We start from the raw sequence: 15,614 nt of genomic DNA, 5'->3' as shown, positions 1-15,614 counted from the left end.
GGATCATAAATGAACATAATAAAGGCCATACATGATAAGCCCACACCTAACATCGTACTCAATGGGGAAAGGCTAAAACCTTTCCCCTTAAGATCAGGAACAAGACAAGGCTGCCCACTTTCACCACTTCTATTCAACATAGTTCTGGAAGTTCTAGCCTCAGACCAATAAAGAGCTGTTGCTGCATTTATGGCACACAGTCTGCCTCGTACCTTCTTTCAGCTGGGCATCTCACCACCGAGACGGTCCTTGATTGACACCCTCGGGCCTGACACTTGGCGGAGTCAGCAGGATTTGGTGAGTAACTACCCCGCTGCCCCAAAACGCTGGGAGGACTCCACTATGTGGTCCTCGACCGCGTTGTGGCACCCAGTCGCTGAATTCCTCACGGTGTGGGCCCCTCAAGAGGACTGGGAGGTGATGGAGCCCACACTGGAGGCTGTATGGGAGGCATTATACCATATGGAGACAAGCATACCCATGGCCCACCGCGAGTCAGCAAGGGCAGGTTGCATGGCTGCTCCTCTCCGTCTTGCAGAAGCAAGCGGTCACCACCCGTAACCAGATGCGTCAAGCGCAGCAGTTGAAGCAGGTCAGGAGGCGCTGGAACAACGGGTCCATGCCCTGGAAAAGGCATTGGAAGGCCAGGTAGGCTCCCCATTTTCCTCCAGCCCTACGTCATGACCCAAAAGCCCAATGCAAGTTGTGCTCCAGGCCCGCCCAGTAATCAAGCTACAGATAGAGCATGACTAGCACTGGAGGTCAAGCAGCACACAACATATACGGCATATATGTTGGCTGAGCTCCGCGAGTTAGCTAAGCAGGTTCGCCAATGGTTTGGAGAGACCATACCTCGGTTGGCTGCTGCGACTGTGGGTCGATGGGGCTGAGACCATAGAGCTGTCCCCTGATGAGATGACCCAACTCGCCTCCATCACAGTGATACCCTCTCTCCGCCACCACCTGCAGAATGTTCAGTGCTTGGTGGAAAATGACTAGGGTAATCACTCCCTGATCAACTGGCTGATGTCAGCAGCCTGTATGGTCTGGACAGACGCAGGGAAGCTGGCTGAGGTGGTCAGCAAATGGTCCACGTACATGGACCTGGTGCAAATCATCAGGGAGATGGGCATGCACCAGATGATCTCTCGGGAGCGCTATAATAGCCCTGATGAGGAAGTGTTCACCACATGAATGAAGGACCTAATCCTTACATCTGGCCTGGCAGGCTCCTTTGGCCCGGTGGCTGCCACTTTGATCCCCTTTGTGGACCACCGCATTCATGAGGTCACGATGGCTATGGCTAGGCTGAGTGATGTGGCGACCCGATGGAAAAACAAAGTGGGGGAGTGGTTAGGCCTGTCAAAACCACTCCCAGGGCCGGTCCACAGGGCAGAAGGCAGAGCCCCCACCCAACGGTAGCAGGTCCTGTCAAAGTGAGCCAGAGGCAAACGTGGTTCCATCTCCTGATGGCAGGCGTGTCACAGGCTAAGATCGAACAGCAGCCTCAGAAGGTGCTGCTGACCCTCTGGAACCAGTTGAGCCCAGAACAGAAGTTCACCAAGCCACCAAAGGTCACCGCTCGTGAAGTGCAGCTGCAGGACTTCTTTGACTAGAGATTGAGCCAAGGGACCCGGTTGGCGGGGTAACTGGGAGACCGGAGGCCTCATGTGGAACTGAGCATTCACTGGTCCCCAGCAATGTGCAGCATGTGTAGGCTCTGGTGGATACGGCTGCCAACAGCACCCTGTTGTATGGCAATCCAGACTGGTTTGGAGGCCCCCTAGCGTACGTAGAGGGGTATGGAGGCCATCATATACGGGCGCGGCAGGCAACTGTGGTTTTGGGCATTGGACGCCTTGCCCCACGGGCCTACATAGTGTACATCTCCCCAGTTGCAGAGTACATACTAAGGGTGGATGTGTTGCAGGGCCTTGCAGTGCAGACCACACTGGGCGAATTCTGCTTTTCAGGGCGTGAGTTGTGAAAACAGTGGTGCGAGGGCACCCGCATCACAAGACCGTCGTCCTGCCAAGCTCTGCCAGGACAGTTCCTGTGCACCAGTGCTGCCTCCCAGGAGGACATGAGGAGATCAGCCAGACGATTGTGAAGCTGGAGGAGGCGGGCATTATACGCCCCACTCACAGCTCATTCAATTCCCCTGTGTGGCTGGTCCGCAAGCCGGATGGCACTTGGCGCATGACTGTGGACTATTGAGAACTGAATAGGGTGACACCCCCCTGCATGCCACCATCCCCTCCATAATGGACCTCATGGACCTCCTGTCCTTGACACTGGGGAAGCACCATTATGTTGCGGACTTGGCAAATGCCTTTTTCTCCATCGACATTGGGCCAAAGAGTCCGGAGCAGTTTGCCTTCACTTGGGAAGGATGACAATGGTATTTGTGGTCCAGTGGCATGGTTACCTGCACCGCCCAACAATCTGCCATGGACTTGTGGCCCAGGACGTGGCCACCTGGAAACATGCCCCAGCGGTATCATTGTTCCATTATACAGATGACATAATGTTAACCTTTGATTCTCTTGCAGATCTAGAGAATGAGGCGAAGGCCCTCAGAGCAGCATTTAATGGCGGGAGATGGGCTGTCAAGGAGGTCAAGGTCCAAGGACCTGGATTATCTGTCAAATTCTTGGGAGTTATCTGGCAGGGTAAGACCAAGGTTATGCTGGAGGCTGTAATTGACAAGATCCAGGCCTATCCATGCCCAGAAATGGTGAAACAGCTTCGGCCTTTCTAGGCCTCTTGGGGTATTGGCAGGGGTTCATACCCCACTTGGCAACCATAATGTGCCCCCTTCACGGTCTGATGAAGCGGGGTACAATATTCCTCCAGAATGGAGGAAGCCTTTACTGTTGGGAGCCGTCTCAGAGTACTGAGACTCCAGGTTGACTGCAAGTAAAGAATGGCAGGTGGCTAAAGACCCCCTAGTTCTGTGTGCTGAGAAAAAGACTGCAAAGCTGCTTGTTAGCTGAACAGCAAAAAGGGAAGTGCTAAAATCAATAACCCAACAATGTCCAGCTCATCTCCTGTGCCTTGGAAAAGCAGAAGCTCCTAAACCACAACCACCAGACCCTCAGATGTCACTATCTATGGTCTTATGAACTTTGAGACTTTCTACCATGGACTTGACAGTTGCTATTTGCCTTAAATTGCACTTTACTTAATATATATTATTAGTCTATGCCATGTAATCATGTAACCTGTTGCCAAGACATTATCTCACCTCCAAACTCCTAAGTCAGGAACATTGGTTCCACATTCCACAAAAACCCCCTACCAAAACCCCTATGCTTAGATAAGATTTATTCCTGGTAAAAGAGGAACTTGCTTTCTATATAAGCACTATGCCTTTTAATAAAATTTGTCCTGTCTGTCATCCGCAGTCAGTGACCCTCCTAATCCCAACTGTGGTGTCTATGCCATTTCTTTCATTTCTCATTTCCTTGCGCCAATCAATCCTGCTCAGGGACCATTCAGTGGGTTCCTGGCCTGATCATCCAGGAGCCACGGCTGTCGAGCTGGCTCTCAGCACTTTATGGCTGCCAAACGGTCAGTGCCAAGCCCAGACTTTGCAGGTCACTGACCCCGACCTTCCCTACCTGCGGACAGCACAGGTTCAGGAGTGTTTTGGTTGGAGTCTGTGGCAGATCCATGGGACCAGGAAGGTGCCTTTGGATTTCTGATCTCAGCTCTGGAAAGAAGCTGAGCAGAGGTACTCGTTAATCAAGGAGCAGTTAGCGGCCATTTATGCAGCCCTAGTGGCCTGTAGAGCCATCACAGGTCCTACACCTGTGATGGTGCAGTCCACATACCCACTTGGGGGTTGGCTGCAGTCATGGCTCAAGGTACTCAGGACAGGGATGGCCCAAAATCCCACAGTGATCAACTGGGGAATGTATCTGGAGCAACAGGCCACATTTACCACCAGTCCACTGTGTCCCAGCAGCTCCATGAGCTGCTGGGCCCAGTGGCCTTCCATGCGGACAAGGAAGAGGCACTTCCAGAACACCCTGTAGAGGTGGCCAGCCAATACAGGGAAGGAAAGCCACCTGTCCCTGGCAGGGCATGGTACACAGATGTCTCCTATCGGGGCCAGCCCCTCACTTGGACTACAGTGGGGTTACAGCCAGAATCAGAGGAATTCTGGTATGACACCAGCCCAGGCCAGAGCAGCCAATGGGCCGAGTTCAGGGCTGTCTGGTTGGTGCTCATGCACGAGGCAAGAGACGTGCATGTCTGCACTGACAGCTGGGCAGTGTTCTGGGGTCTCACCCTGTGGCTGCCCCATTGGGCTGCCCAGGCATGGATGACAGGATGGTGCCCCCTGTGGGGACGCACCCTCTGGGAAGATCTTTGAACATGGGGTAAAACCCAGGTGGCTACGATTTACCACGTCCCAGGCCATAAGCCATCCCTCTCATCTGGAAACGACGCAGCCTACGCACTGGCACAGGTCCGCCCTGCCCGTCCTCTCTCTCCTTTGACAATGAAGGATGTCACTAGGGGCCCTTGGTTACACCAGAAACTAGGGCATGTAGGCCCATGAACCATGTGCCAAATGGCCCAGCGCTGGGGCATGCCTCTGACAGTGGCAGACACCACAGAGGCTGTTCAATCATGTCCTCAGTGCACCAGCCACTACCCCCATCAGCAGTAATTGCCTGGAAAGGTTGAGCAGGGGCTATGCCCACTACAGGTGTGGCAGGTGGATTACATGGGGCCACTTTTGAGGACACTGCTCATACACCTTGCGTCTCCCTGTTTGGCCCCAAAAGATGGCTGGTTAACCAATGATGGGTAAGATTCCTCGAGGAAGGAACAACCTAAGACAGGCACAGTCGCATGGGGGCCATCAGGAAAAATCTCGGGGCTGATGGAGGTGGGCATATGTCCTGACTCGCCCCCAAAGAGACTGGAGGTCATCTATCTCTATAGTTACATTCCTTCCCATAATCTGCTTGGGAAGTGACCTGATGATGTGATAGTATCTGTCCTCAGCATAATAATCTTATCTCCCTGGGGTCATATGCGCATGGGTGTGTGAAGGCAGAGCATTTGTGGGTCATGCAGGCTGACTTTCAATCACAGCAGCTTGCAGACATGGGTAATCTGGCATGAGCAAGTTCTCAGGAATGAGACTCACAGACTGTGGAGAGAACAATGCTACTTCCGGGTAGGTGGAGAAATAAAAGCTGCATGTTGACCCGACTGGGGCCTCTTAGTCCACGAGGCTGGAGACCCTTGGCCCTGCTCTCATTTAACTTTCGGCTGCTGTTTCTTTTCTTTCTTAACCCTTCGCCTCTCTCTCTCATTCTCTCACTGCCCGTGTCATGCAGGACATGACAATAGGCAGCCGCTCACCATTCCAAGTGACAGAGGAACCCCCTTTATGGGGCAGCAGCTCAGCAGTGGGCAAAGGAGCAGAACATAGAGTGGCAGCTACACGTCCCCTATCGCCCGCAGACTGAGGGTATGATTGAACGTTTCAACAGGCTGCTGAAGGAAAAGCTCCGGGCCCTTGTCCGGAGGGACAAGCCCACGGAAGCAATGGGCATCCTGAGTACCACTAGCGTTGCATCTGCTAAATGAGCAGCCGTGAAAGACAGGCCAGTCACCGCTAGATAGGGTGGTAGAGGGGTTGCCCCGCACCCTCAAGTAGTGCCAGGGTCAAGCAAGTTCTAAGACTTGCCCCAAACACAGCAGGGAGCTCTGCTCCTGCCAACTCGGGAAGCTCTGGCTGAAGGCCAGACACTAACCTGGACCTGGCCATGGAAGTCTATTGTCTCCCGGGATCCTGGGTTGCCTTGGTGGAACCATGGGGACCCGGCGCCGGTTGTGGACTGCAAGTCCAGCCTTTGCTGTGCTCCTGGCCAGCCCCCTTGCAGGTCATCTTGCCACGAGACGGAGGAGGGACCTTGCTACAGGGTATCTTTGCATTGGCCCTGTGGCCTTTGCCTCTGCTGCAGGTCTAGGAAGTGGACTTGCTTTCCCCCATAGTTTTGAGGGAAACAGTGTGGTATCATTATCCAGGATCCCCGCCACTGGCAGCTACCGTCCTTTCCCAGGACGGGAAAATGGCTTGCGTACTGGCGTACTGCCAGAAGGCAGGAATTTACTGTTAATGGTCTCTGTCTCCTTACTGTCCTATCATCCAGCCTAGACACAGGCAACACTATCCTGGCCCGAGCCCATGTCTTTGCCCAGGGGCACAATGTCTCTCAGTGCTGGGTGTGCACTGAGCTCCCCACATCAGTGGCTGAAGGACTCCCATGGCTCATAACACCAGCTGCAGCCTCAAACTAGGCTGCAGTGTGCTCCTGGTGGACAACCAGATACTGGACCTCGTGCTGGAAAGCAGCAGACACTCTCCTATGACGAGGATACCACAACGCCCCACCCTCGCTGGGCTATGCACTGAACAATGGGTGGGGATGAATGACAGGGGAGCATGTGGAAATGCTAGAGCAGGCCCCTCGCTGTATAAAGCAGGTGCGAGCCATCCCAAACTGCACTGTGGGGTGGACCCCAAAGGAGTTATGTGGCAACATAACAAAGGTGGAACACCCAGGTTTTTGGTTGGATGGAAGGCGATATATGGTTACACAACCCACAGATATTCTCCCAGCAGGGTACCTGTGGGTCTGTTGCCCTTATGGGTGGCCTTTAGGTCCAGGGTCTGGCCCTTTGAGAAAAGGTTTGGTCCCAAATCCAGTAGGGGTGGAGTGTGGGGCCCAGCTGTCAGGGCCTCTCAGGTGGGAAATATTTACAGGTTTTGGAGATTGGCCTGCCCCGCCCCCTTGGGTGGGAGCGGGAAGAAAAACAACTTGTTGATGTTCATTTCAGGATGTTGATGTAAGTTTCCTTCCTGCGCATGTGTGCTGGCACCATGCAGCTGTTGTTTGTATGAGGGCATAAAACCCCGCTTCCATTTTGGATCTGCTCTCTAGCCCCGGCCTCAGATCAATAAAGAACTGTTGCTGTGTTTATGGCACACAGTCTGCCTCGTGCCTTCTTTCAGCTGGGCATCTCACCACCAAGACGGTCCCTGATTGACACCCTTGGGCCCAACAATAACATTGAATTGAATAAAGATTTCCAGAACTCTAAGGAAAAACTGGATTCATAAAACTACTAACAAAAACATCAAGATCAATAAGAATTAATAACATGGGACAAAATAAATAAATAAATAAGGATTATAATTTTTATAATTTCTTTATATAAAATATTACTGATTCTTGATCTTTGTTTTTCAGATATAAGAAAAAAATTTCCCGTAAGTTACCTATGACCTATAACAATTTGGTAAATTATACCTTTGTAAATAGAATTAAAACATTTATCTTTTCCTTCCTACCTGATCCCTCTAAAATTTCAGGTACTCTTTAATCCATATGTGACTGAATGTAGAGATATTGATTCTTGGATTCATGTTTCCCAATTTAAAGAAATCTCTTATACCTGATTGGATTGCTCAATCAACAGAGGATTTGAAAATTTAAAATTACTTGGAATTAAAGCAGATGATGTCTGTTGTGGATAACTAACCCAAGATTCCAGAGTAGTCCTGTATAATTTGTACCTTCATATTTCCCTTTTTTTCCTTACTTTAATTCCTTCCTATCTCACAAATATAAAAATATGAGGCCAAGCATGCACTATAATAATTATTGTTTCCTTTTTTCCTCTTAATTTCTGACTAGAAAAATAACTCAATATTGGGTATCATCTTTACTTCACAAGTCAAAATGTGCAACTATTGTTAAGAATGTTTACATAGAATGTGCAACATAGTTAAGAATGTTTAAATACCTGGTGATGTCAACCCCAATAAAGGTGCCAGATTTGGAAAATTACTTTTCCTTGGGCAGGTATTGCAAAGACCACCAGAAATAGTCAACCAGAAAAACATCTTTACATTTCCTTCACAAGTTATGTTAGACAAAATAATTGCTCTTGACCATAACTTATTTAAGCAAGGTAAGGTTTGCTCTATTATTAATACCTCTGATTGTACTTAGATAAAACACCTTTGGCAAAATATAGATGGGACTAAATTAAAATCCGGTCACAAGCAAAATGATTAAATATAATGTCTGCTAATATGTCATCATTCTGTAATATCTTCAGGTAATTGTCCTCAAGTATTACATTGTGGTTCAGAGCTATTCTTCAAATAGGACTTAGTATTTGTTATTATAGATATGTTTGCTGTTATAAAACTTTGTTTTGCATAGCTTGATGTTATAAAGACACCACTCTGATAATGGTTGCTCAGCATTTTGAAATGATCACTAAGGCCTATGAAACTTCATATAAGAAACCTCAAGAAACTATAGAAAATGTCTGCCCTTAAAGAAACATGATGGTAAAACCTTCCTCTGTTCTGGCATTCTTGTTGCTCAAATGCGGCCTAAGTTTCCTCAGAAAAGGAAACCACTTTCCCTCCTATGTGGGATATAACATACCAGGAATGAGCCTTCCTGGCAACGAGGGACCAACAATGGCATGACATACCCAAAATGAGCCACCTAACAATAGAGAACCAATTATGCGTTTAATAACTGATAAGTGCTGCTTTCTGACGATTGATCAAAAGGGGAAAAAATGTAAAAACCTAATAGATGGAGACACTGAAAATAGAGCCGGAGCTGCGATGCCAGAGGAACTGCTTTGCACATTTTATGCCTCAAGCCATTAGAATGTTAAAACAGGGCAAAATAACCTTTGGACTGGGCCTAAAGCAACACTATGTTCCAAAGAACTTTTTTGCAAAGATAACAACAAAGCAGATGTTAGGACTATGAGACTGATGGCTACCAGACTAAAATTTTTTTAAAATTTTTGTTGTTTGCACCAATAGAAATCCTTCTGTTGATGCAATTGTTACCTTACTCATAAATACCCTTGCCTTTGTTACCTAATCAGAACATTTTTTGGGCTTCTGACTGAATCAATGCTTCCTGAATAACTATTCTTATTGATCTCAAATAAATGCTTATCAACTCTCACTTTGAAAGGCCTTTTATTTTTAGGTTAACAGTATCAATTTCAAATAATATAGTCTTAACGATAGAGTTCAACATTTCCCAGCCAAACATATAAATTGCTTCTAAAATGAATAATGTGTACATAATCATAATTTTGTAAGTATTATTTACCGTTTTTTCCATTTTTGACTCAGTATAGAAGCAAATCATAAGAATTAAAGTCAAAGAATATCATAAATTATGACTAACCCTGACAATATAAAAATAATGTATTTAACCAAATTGGGAAGTTCAGAAAGGGATGAATAGTAGAAAAAGCAAGAGTGTATACTAAGTTCATTTTTCATAACAAGAAGTCCAGAGATAGCATCTAAAGCTAATATATCAAAAATGAAGGGTTTCTGGAATCAAGAAGTTAACCTGCCTTTCTTATAAGTACTGTACCATTTAGTTACCAAATAATAGAAATGGGGACATTTCACTTCCATTAGCTGGAACTAATCCAGCTAACAGAGATTGAACGATAAAATATCCCCATTTTACAACTTTAAATGAATTAATAGATCTTGGTATTTTCAGGTGATAGCACAACAAATATAGAGACAAACATCTTCTTCCATGTAGAATAACTGCACCATTGTTGAAATACTCCAGCCAAAACAAATATATTTTTTAACCTGAATTTGATCAAAACTCTAGTAGCAACAAGATATTTAGAAGACAGAAGAACATGTTAAATGATATCAGGAAGACTTTTTGAGAATCTCTGTAAGACCAAAAACAAAACAAAAACAAAAAAACCCACAAAAAAAACCAAACAAATCAAAACCAAAAACCCCACTTATTAACAAATAAATTAGAAAAGGATGAAAGAGATTATAAAAAACTTTTATCATCCAGTCACAGTAGTGTCAGGACCTTATTTGGATTCTGATTTAAATAACCTTTAAAGAGAGAGAGACAGAGAGAGAGAGAGGGAGAGAGAGAGAGAGAGAGAGGGAGAGAGAGAGAGAGAGAGAGAGAGAGGAAAAAGAGAGAAATCACGGACTATGTATATATTAGAGGGGAGAAAACCCCCTTCAGAGAACAAGGCCCAGGGAATGGTGGAGCCACCAGACAGGAGTCAAGTTCCTGAAACACTGTCCGGAGAAAAGCTGATGAGCAGTGGGCCGAATTCTAAGTCATGGCCTCCATGTCTCCAGCCATCCTGGTCAACGTGCCCTATACAGTCTCCTCCACCTGAGTGTGGGCAAGACCTGTGAATGTAATGGGAGAGTCTCTCCCACGATCAGGGTTTCCTTATGCAAGACTCTATCATAGCAGACAGGGAAGACATTCTCCTGTGGCTTTGAAGAGATAAGCCACTATGCTGTGAGAGGGCCATGTGGCTAGGACCTGAGGGTGGAATCTAAAGGCTGAGAGGAGCCCCACCCAACAGCCAGAGAGGAAACAGGGAACCTCAGTCCCACAGCTGCAAGGATTTGGGATTCTTCCACCAACAATCTCAATGAGCACCCAGCACCTTGATGAGATGGCAGCCCCAGCAGACACCTTCATTTCAACCTGGTGAGACGCTGAGGAAACGACTCAGTTAGCCTAAGCCAGGAATTCTGATCCACAGAAACCATGAAATAATAAATGTCTATTGACTTAAGCCATTAAATTTGTGATAATCTGTTCTGCAGCAATAGAAAACTAATTATGACCCTTGACCATGAATACATTCTTTTAACTGTTGCGCAAGAAATAACTTTTTTCTTGTGTTAAGCCACAGAAATTTAGGGTGCACAGGAATCACCTGAGAGATCTTATTAAAATGCAGATTCTGATTCTGCAAGTTTGGAGTTGGGTCCAAGATTCTGCACAGAGGAAGCTGCTTACTGTTGTCCATGATTAAGTTTTATTGGCTATGCTGAGATGTGATGTCCCTTGGTTGTCCTGAATAATTCTGATCCCCAGCACAGGCACACCTTTAAAAAGGACCCTATCAATGTCTGAACACTCTCCCCTCTCCTCCAGATTGCAGACCTTAGCGTTCATCACGGTGTCCCTTTCCTTTTCTTCTTCCCAAGCCCTGCATCCCGGGACACTAAAAAACTAGCCTGACATTGCCTTTGGGAGCCCAGTGGCGCCCACAGTTCCTTCCACCCTGGACGCGGTGTGCATGAGAGGGGCTCCTAAACCACCTCCCCCTCTGATTCGAAACCTAAAACCCCCCGCGGAACATCTCTGCTCCAGGTTTATCCCTAGGAATATCCCTCACCTTGACACACAAACACCGTCTCCAGCCCCAGGTCCGGCTCTGGAACACCACCCACTCCTCACCCGCGACTCCAGACTCCGGACCCAGACCTCCTGCCTCCAAAGAGCTGCTGACTGGCGCGCCTCACAGGGAGGGAGTGACGCGAAGGGACTGAAAACAGAGCCTGTAGGAAGCGAGTTTCGGTTTCCTTTCTCATCTCAGTGGCATTTTCACTTTCGTTTCTCGCCATTGCGAATTGGTTGGGGAAGGTTTAGAAAAAGAGGACTTTTGCAACTTTCTCTTCAACCCGAGGCTTAAGAAAGAGATTGCTGAGGCAAAATAATAAGGGCTTTGGAATTTGGACATAAGATAGAGGTAAATGATTCAGAGAAATCTAGAGCATCTAAACAAGATAAAATCAAATAGGAACAGAGTTCAGAAACAGATGAAATATATGACACTGTGGACTCTGAAATTCCACCTGAGATGCTGGGTCTTGCTGCTCCACTTCCATGCAAAAAGAAAAACAAATAATATGTAAGAATACATGAACTTGGAGTTTCTATTACAAGAAGTGGTTAATTACTGTTCTGTGTGAACTGTTTTTGTTGCTTTTATAGGCCAAGAAACATCATTAAAAATAAATTGAAAATGCAACATGCTCACTTTTATTTCTACCTTAATTAATGTTATTTTCACTTAATTTCTGCCTATCAATGGTTGCAATTTGGGTTTCAACACTAGCCTCTCTTTTGCATGTCCCAGTGCCCTTAATTTCATGAATGCTATAAATATACAAATATACCAAAATTCTAGCAAGTGGAAGGCGGGGACAACAGTGAGTGTTGAGTAGTCTTAGCAACAGTAGGAAAGAACAAGCTGCCTTGTCTGCAGGAAAGGTAAGAGCAGAGGTACAGACACTGTTCCACAGGGAAGAGAACAGAGAGCAGTGAATGACATATGTTCTTGTCATCAGTTGGAGAGACAAGTTTTTAAAGAAAAAGGTGGGGTTAGAGAGGGTGGACATTTTTCACATCCATCAGGCTTTCATTTATTAATTTGCAAATTTGTGATGTGTTTGTTGATGATGACATTGAGAAGAAAATAAAGGAACTTGCCGCCTGACACACGACTGGTCTATTTTCATATTCATCCCTCATGAATGTCTCTAATGTACTTGCCTGTGGTCAGCGGAATAATGCCTGCCACACACACACACACACACACACACACACACACACATCCCTGCCCCAACCCAGCCAAGAAGTCAATGTCCTAATTCCTGGATACTGTGAACATGTTAACTTTCGTAGCAAAAAGTACTTTGCAGAATAGACCAAATTAAGGCATTTGAGATGAAGAGATTATGATGGATTACCCAGGTGGGCTCAAAGGGTCCTTATAAGAGGGAATCAGGTGCAAAGCGTCAAAAAAGGCAAGGTGATGACAGAAGAAGAGTCAGTGACAGAAGGTGATGGCTCTACACTGTTGGCTTTGAAGATGGAAGAAGGGGCTACAATTTAGGAGTCAGGTGGTTTCTAGAAGCTGGCAAGGGCAAGGAAAGAGGTTCTCTTGTGGAGCCTCTAGAAGGAAACAGCCCTGTTGACAATTTGACGTTAGCCCAGTGAGATTGATTTTGGAATTCTGACCTTCAGAACTGTAAGAGAATGAATTTGTGTTGTTTCAAACCACTGAATTTGTTGTAACTGCAGCAAAAGGAAACTAATACACTGTTGTGAACTAATAAAATAAGAAACTGATAGCATACTTACTAGCAGCAGAAATAATGGATTGTGTTATAATAAGAAGTAGCATTAATTGAGGAGGCTTCTGTATGCTAAGCAATATACTAATATCGTTACATTCAGTCTCACATTAGTGCTCACAAAAATTTCATGATGTGTGTACTATTATTTTTGTCATTTTATAGATGAGACAAATAAGGTTTGGAGGGATAACACAGCTAGTGAATGTTGCCAAGATTCAAAAGGTCTTCCTACAATTTCCTCTATTACATGATCTCAAATACTTTACATTCTATAACTGAAAGTCTTTCACTAATGGACAAATAATTTTGCTTTGCTTTTTTTGTTTTGGTAAATTATTGAGATGTTAAGCTTTTTAGTGTCTATATCATACTTACAGTGGTTTCAATTTTTAATAAGTGAGAACTCAATAAGCTTTGACCCAATCTTTTTCAATTTCCTACCCCACTGTATTTAACCAACACACAACACACAAAAACTAATCTAGTTTTTCTTATCCACTTCAACAACCTACTCCCATGAGCATACCCTGGACTTCATCCAAGTCTTGATAGTCACAAACTCCATTTCTACTTTTCACACCCTTCCCTTTTACTCACTGCACTTTAGCCTCTTGGGAATCCTACATATTTGTCTTATCGGGATGACAGCCTTGAGTCAACACTTTAACCTTCCCCTAATTAACATGTTCAACTGCTTGAGCCTACTGACTTTCCTCTACATTTTTGCCTGCAATTTGATAATCTGGGACAATACTTTTTTTTTTTTTTTGGCCTCTGAACATTGATGAAAACGACCCAGTTTCTGTCCCATCAAACTATTTACAAACATAGCTGATATCTTTTTTATTCCCCCCCGCCCCCCAAGGCTTTGGTGTATTTTACAGTGATGGTTACAACCCTACAGTGTTTTATATTCTCCTCAAGCCCTTTCTAATTGCAGAATGTCTCTTTTCTCAATTCTCTCTCAACTTTATGATAACTCCATATAACATCCTTACTTAGGGTCTGAGAAGAATACACCAGACGTAACTCACAACCAGCATAACTAACTCCCTATGATCAGGATTTGGTTCCCTCAGCCCAGTATTCTTCAGTATATTGTATCCTCAACTGCACCCAGTCAACTGAAATGTATTGTTCATTCCACTAATAGACTTAAGTCACTTCCGTTTTTAAAAAGCTAACAAAAATGATCCCCCACTCTATTTCATCCCTTCCCTTTTTGGCACAGTACCCTTAATGGTCTACACCCATTGTCTATACTTCTTCACCCTCCTCAAAATCCTCAGGTTCCTTAAATTCAAATCTGCTCTGAAACTGCTCTGTCAAAGATCACCAAAGATGATCTAGCAATTGAGAAATCCAAAGAATGCTCATTTAGTTCATAATGCATTTACTTCTTTCTCTGAAATATTTGAAAGATTTTTAGCCAATCTCTCTTTTCCAAAGAGCCACTTCTCCCTTGACTTCAGCTACAGTATTCTTTAAATCTATGTCACGAGTGACTGCTAGGCTCACAGTCTGTGCTGCAGTCTCTTCCAGTAAGTCAGGGGGACTAACCCCCAAGAGACTCTCAAACCCCCAGGATCTATCTACCTGGCACAGACTGAGGCCTCTGCAGTAGCCATGGCATGAGCAAAGAAACAGAGCACACAAGATCTTAAAGCCTTTCAATATGCTTACTCAAACATTAATCATCTATACACCAAACAGTAAACACACAGAGTAATACAATAATTGGGGAAAACAGAGTAATGAACCAGTACCAAAGACAATCAGAGTCCTGGTGGAGCGAGGAAGAGTGGCTGGTCCAAGAGGTCAGTCTGGCAGAGGTTCAGTCTGAGGGGAGCAGAGCAGAGTGGAGGGTTCTCAGAGCAGAGGGACAGAGTGGTCACCTCTCAGTTGAGACCAGCTCTCTGAGCTGCAAAAGTCCTCAGTTCTTTTACAGTTCTGAGTACCTTCCTGATGTCACCTTATCAAGGCAGCCAGCGGGCAACCCTGACGTCCTCATATCTTCAGTAGCAGACCTTCGGGGTGTAGCTGGTTACACCCAATTACCAGGGCAACCAGCCAACTTTCTGGATGTTGTCTGCTAAATTCTCTGCGCATGTCCAAAATGGAAATGCTTTTGCTCATTCAATATGGAGTCACCCTTGCTAAGACAAGACTTATTCTAACAGCTTCCAGGAGCACTCTACACAATCTATTTCTCCTCCTACCTTTTCTATCAGGATTACTAGAATCATCGCATAACAACTGCTCAAGTAAGAAGCCTGTAAACCATTGTTAATTTCCCTTAAATCCCAGTGAATTTGAATTCCTAACACTTATGGAATCTAGAATCTCTTCTCTCCTATGTTCCAAAGGCTAGAGCAAGCATTAACATTTCTCATCTGGATTACTGACAAACAGACTATGCCCTTCTAACTCTAGCCTATTCCTTTTCTGTCTCTCCATTCCATTTTCTACCCTGCTGCCAGGGTTATCTATTAGCATGTAAAATGGAGCACATCAAGTCCCTGCTAAAAGGTACTTCAACACTTCCTCACTGCTTGCAAATTAAATCTACCTATTAGTATTTCCTGTCTTT

General features: G+C 45.5%; 1 protein-coding gene across 3 annotated transcripts in view; it reads right to left on the bottom strand.

Moving 5' to 3' along the window:
• The window catches only part of LOC109394917 (probable ATP-dependent RNA helicase DDX60), a 108,774-nt gene extending 97,360 nt beyond the window's left edge, over window positions 1-11,414 (bottom strand). For 2 of the 3 annotated variants that reach the window (XM_019665491.1, XM_019665493.1), the window contains exon 1: window positions 11,278-11,414. The gene's annotated coding sequence lies outside the window, so the exon portion shown is untranslated. Of the gene's footprint in view, window positions 1-852; window positions 964-11,277 lie in introns of all 3 variants that reach the window. The other variant, XM_019665492.1, reaches the window with a different exon arrangement.
• Between the last annotated feature and the right edge of the window lie 4,200 nt (window positions 11,415-15,614).

The sequence above is a fragment of the Hipposideros armiger genome, unplaced genomic scaffold, assembly GCF_001890085.2.
Source record: "Hipposideros armiger isolate ML-2016 unplaced genomic scaffold, ASM189008v1 scaffold_444, whole genome shotgun sequence".
Taxonomy (NCBI): domain Eukaryota; kingdom Metazoa; phylum Chordata; class Mammalia; order Chiroptera; family Hipposideridae; genus Hipposideros; species Hipposideros armiger.
Note: the sequence above shows the minus strand (reverse complement) of the source record. Positions and strands in the feature narration are given on the sequence as shown.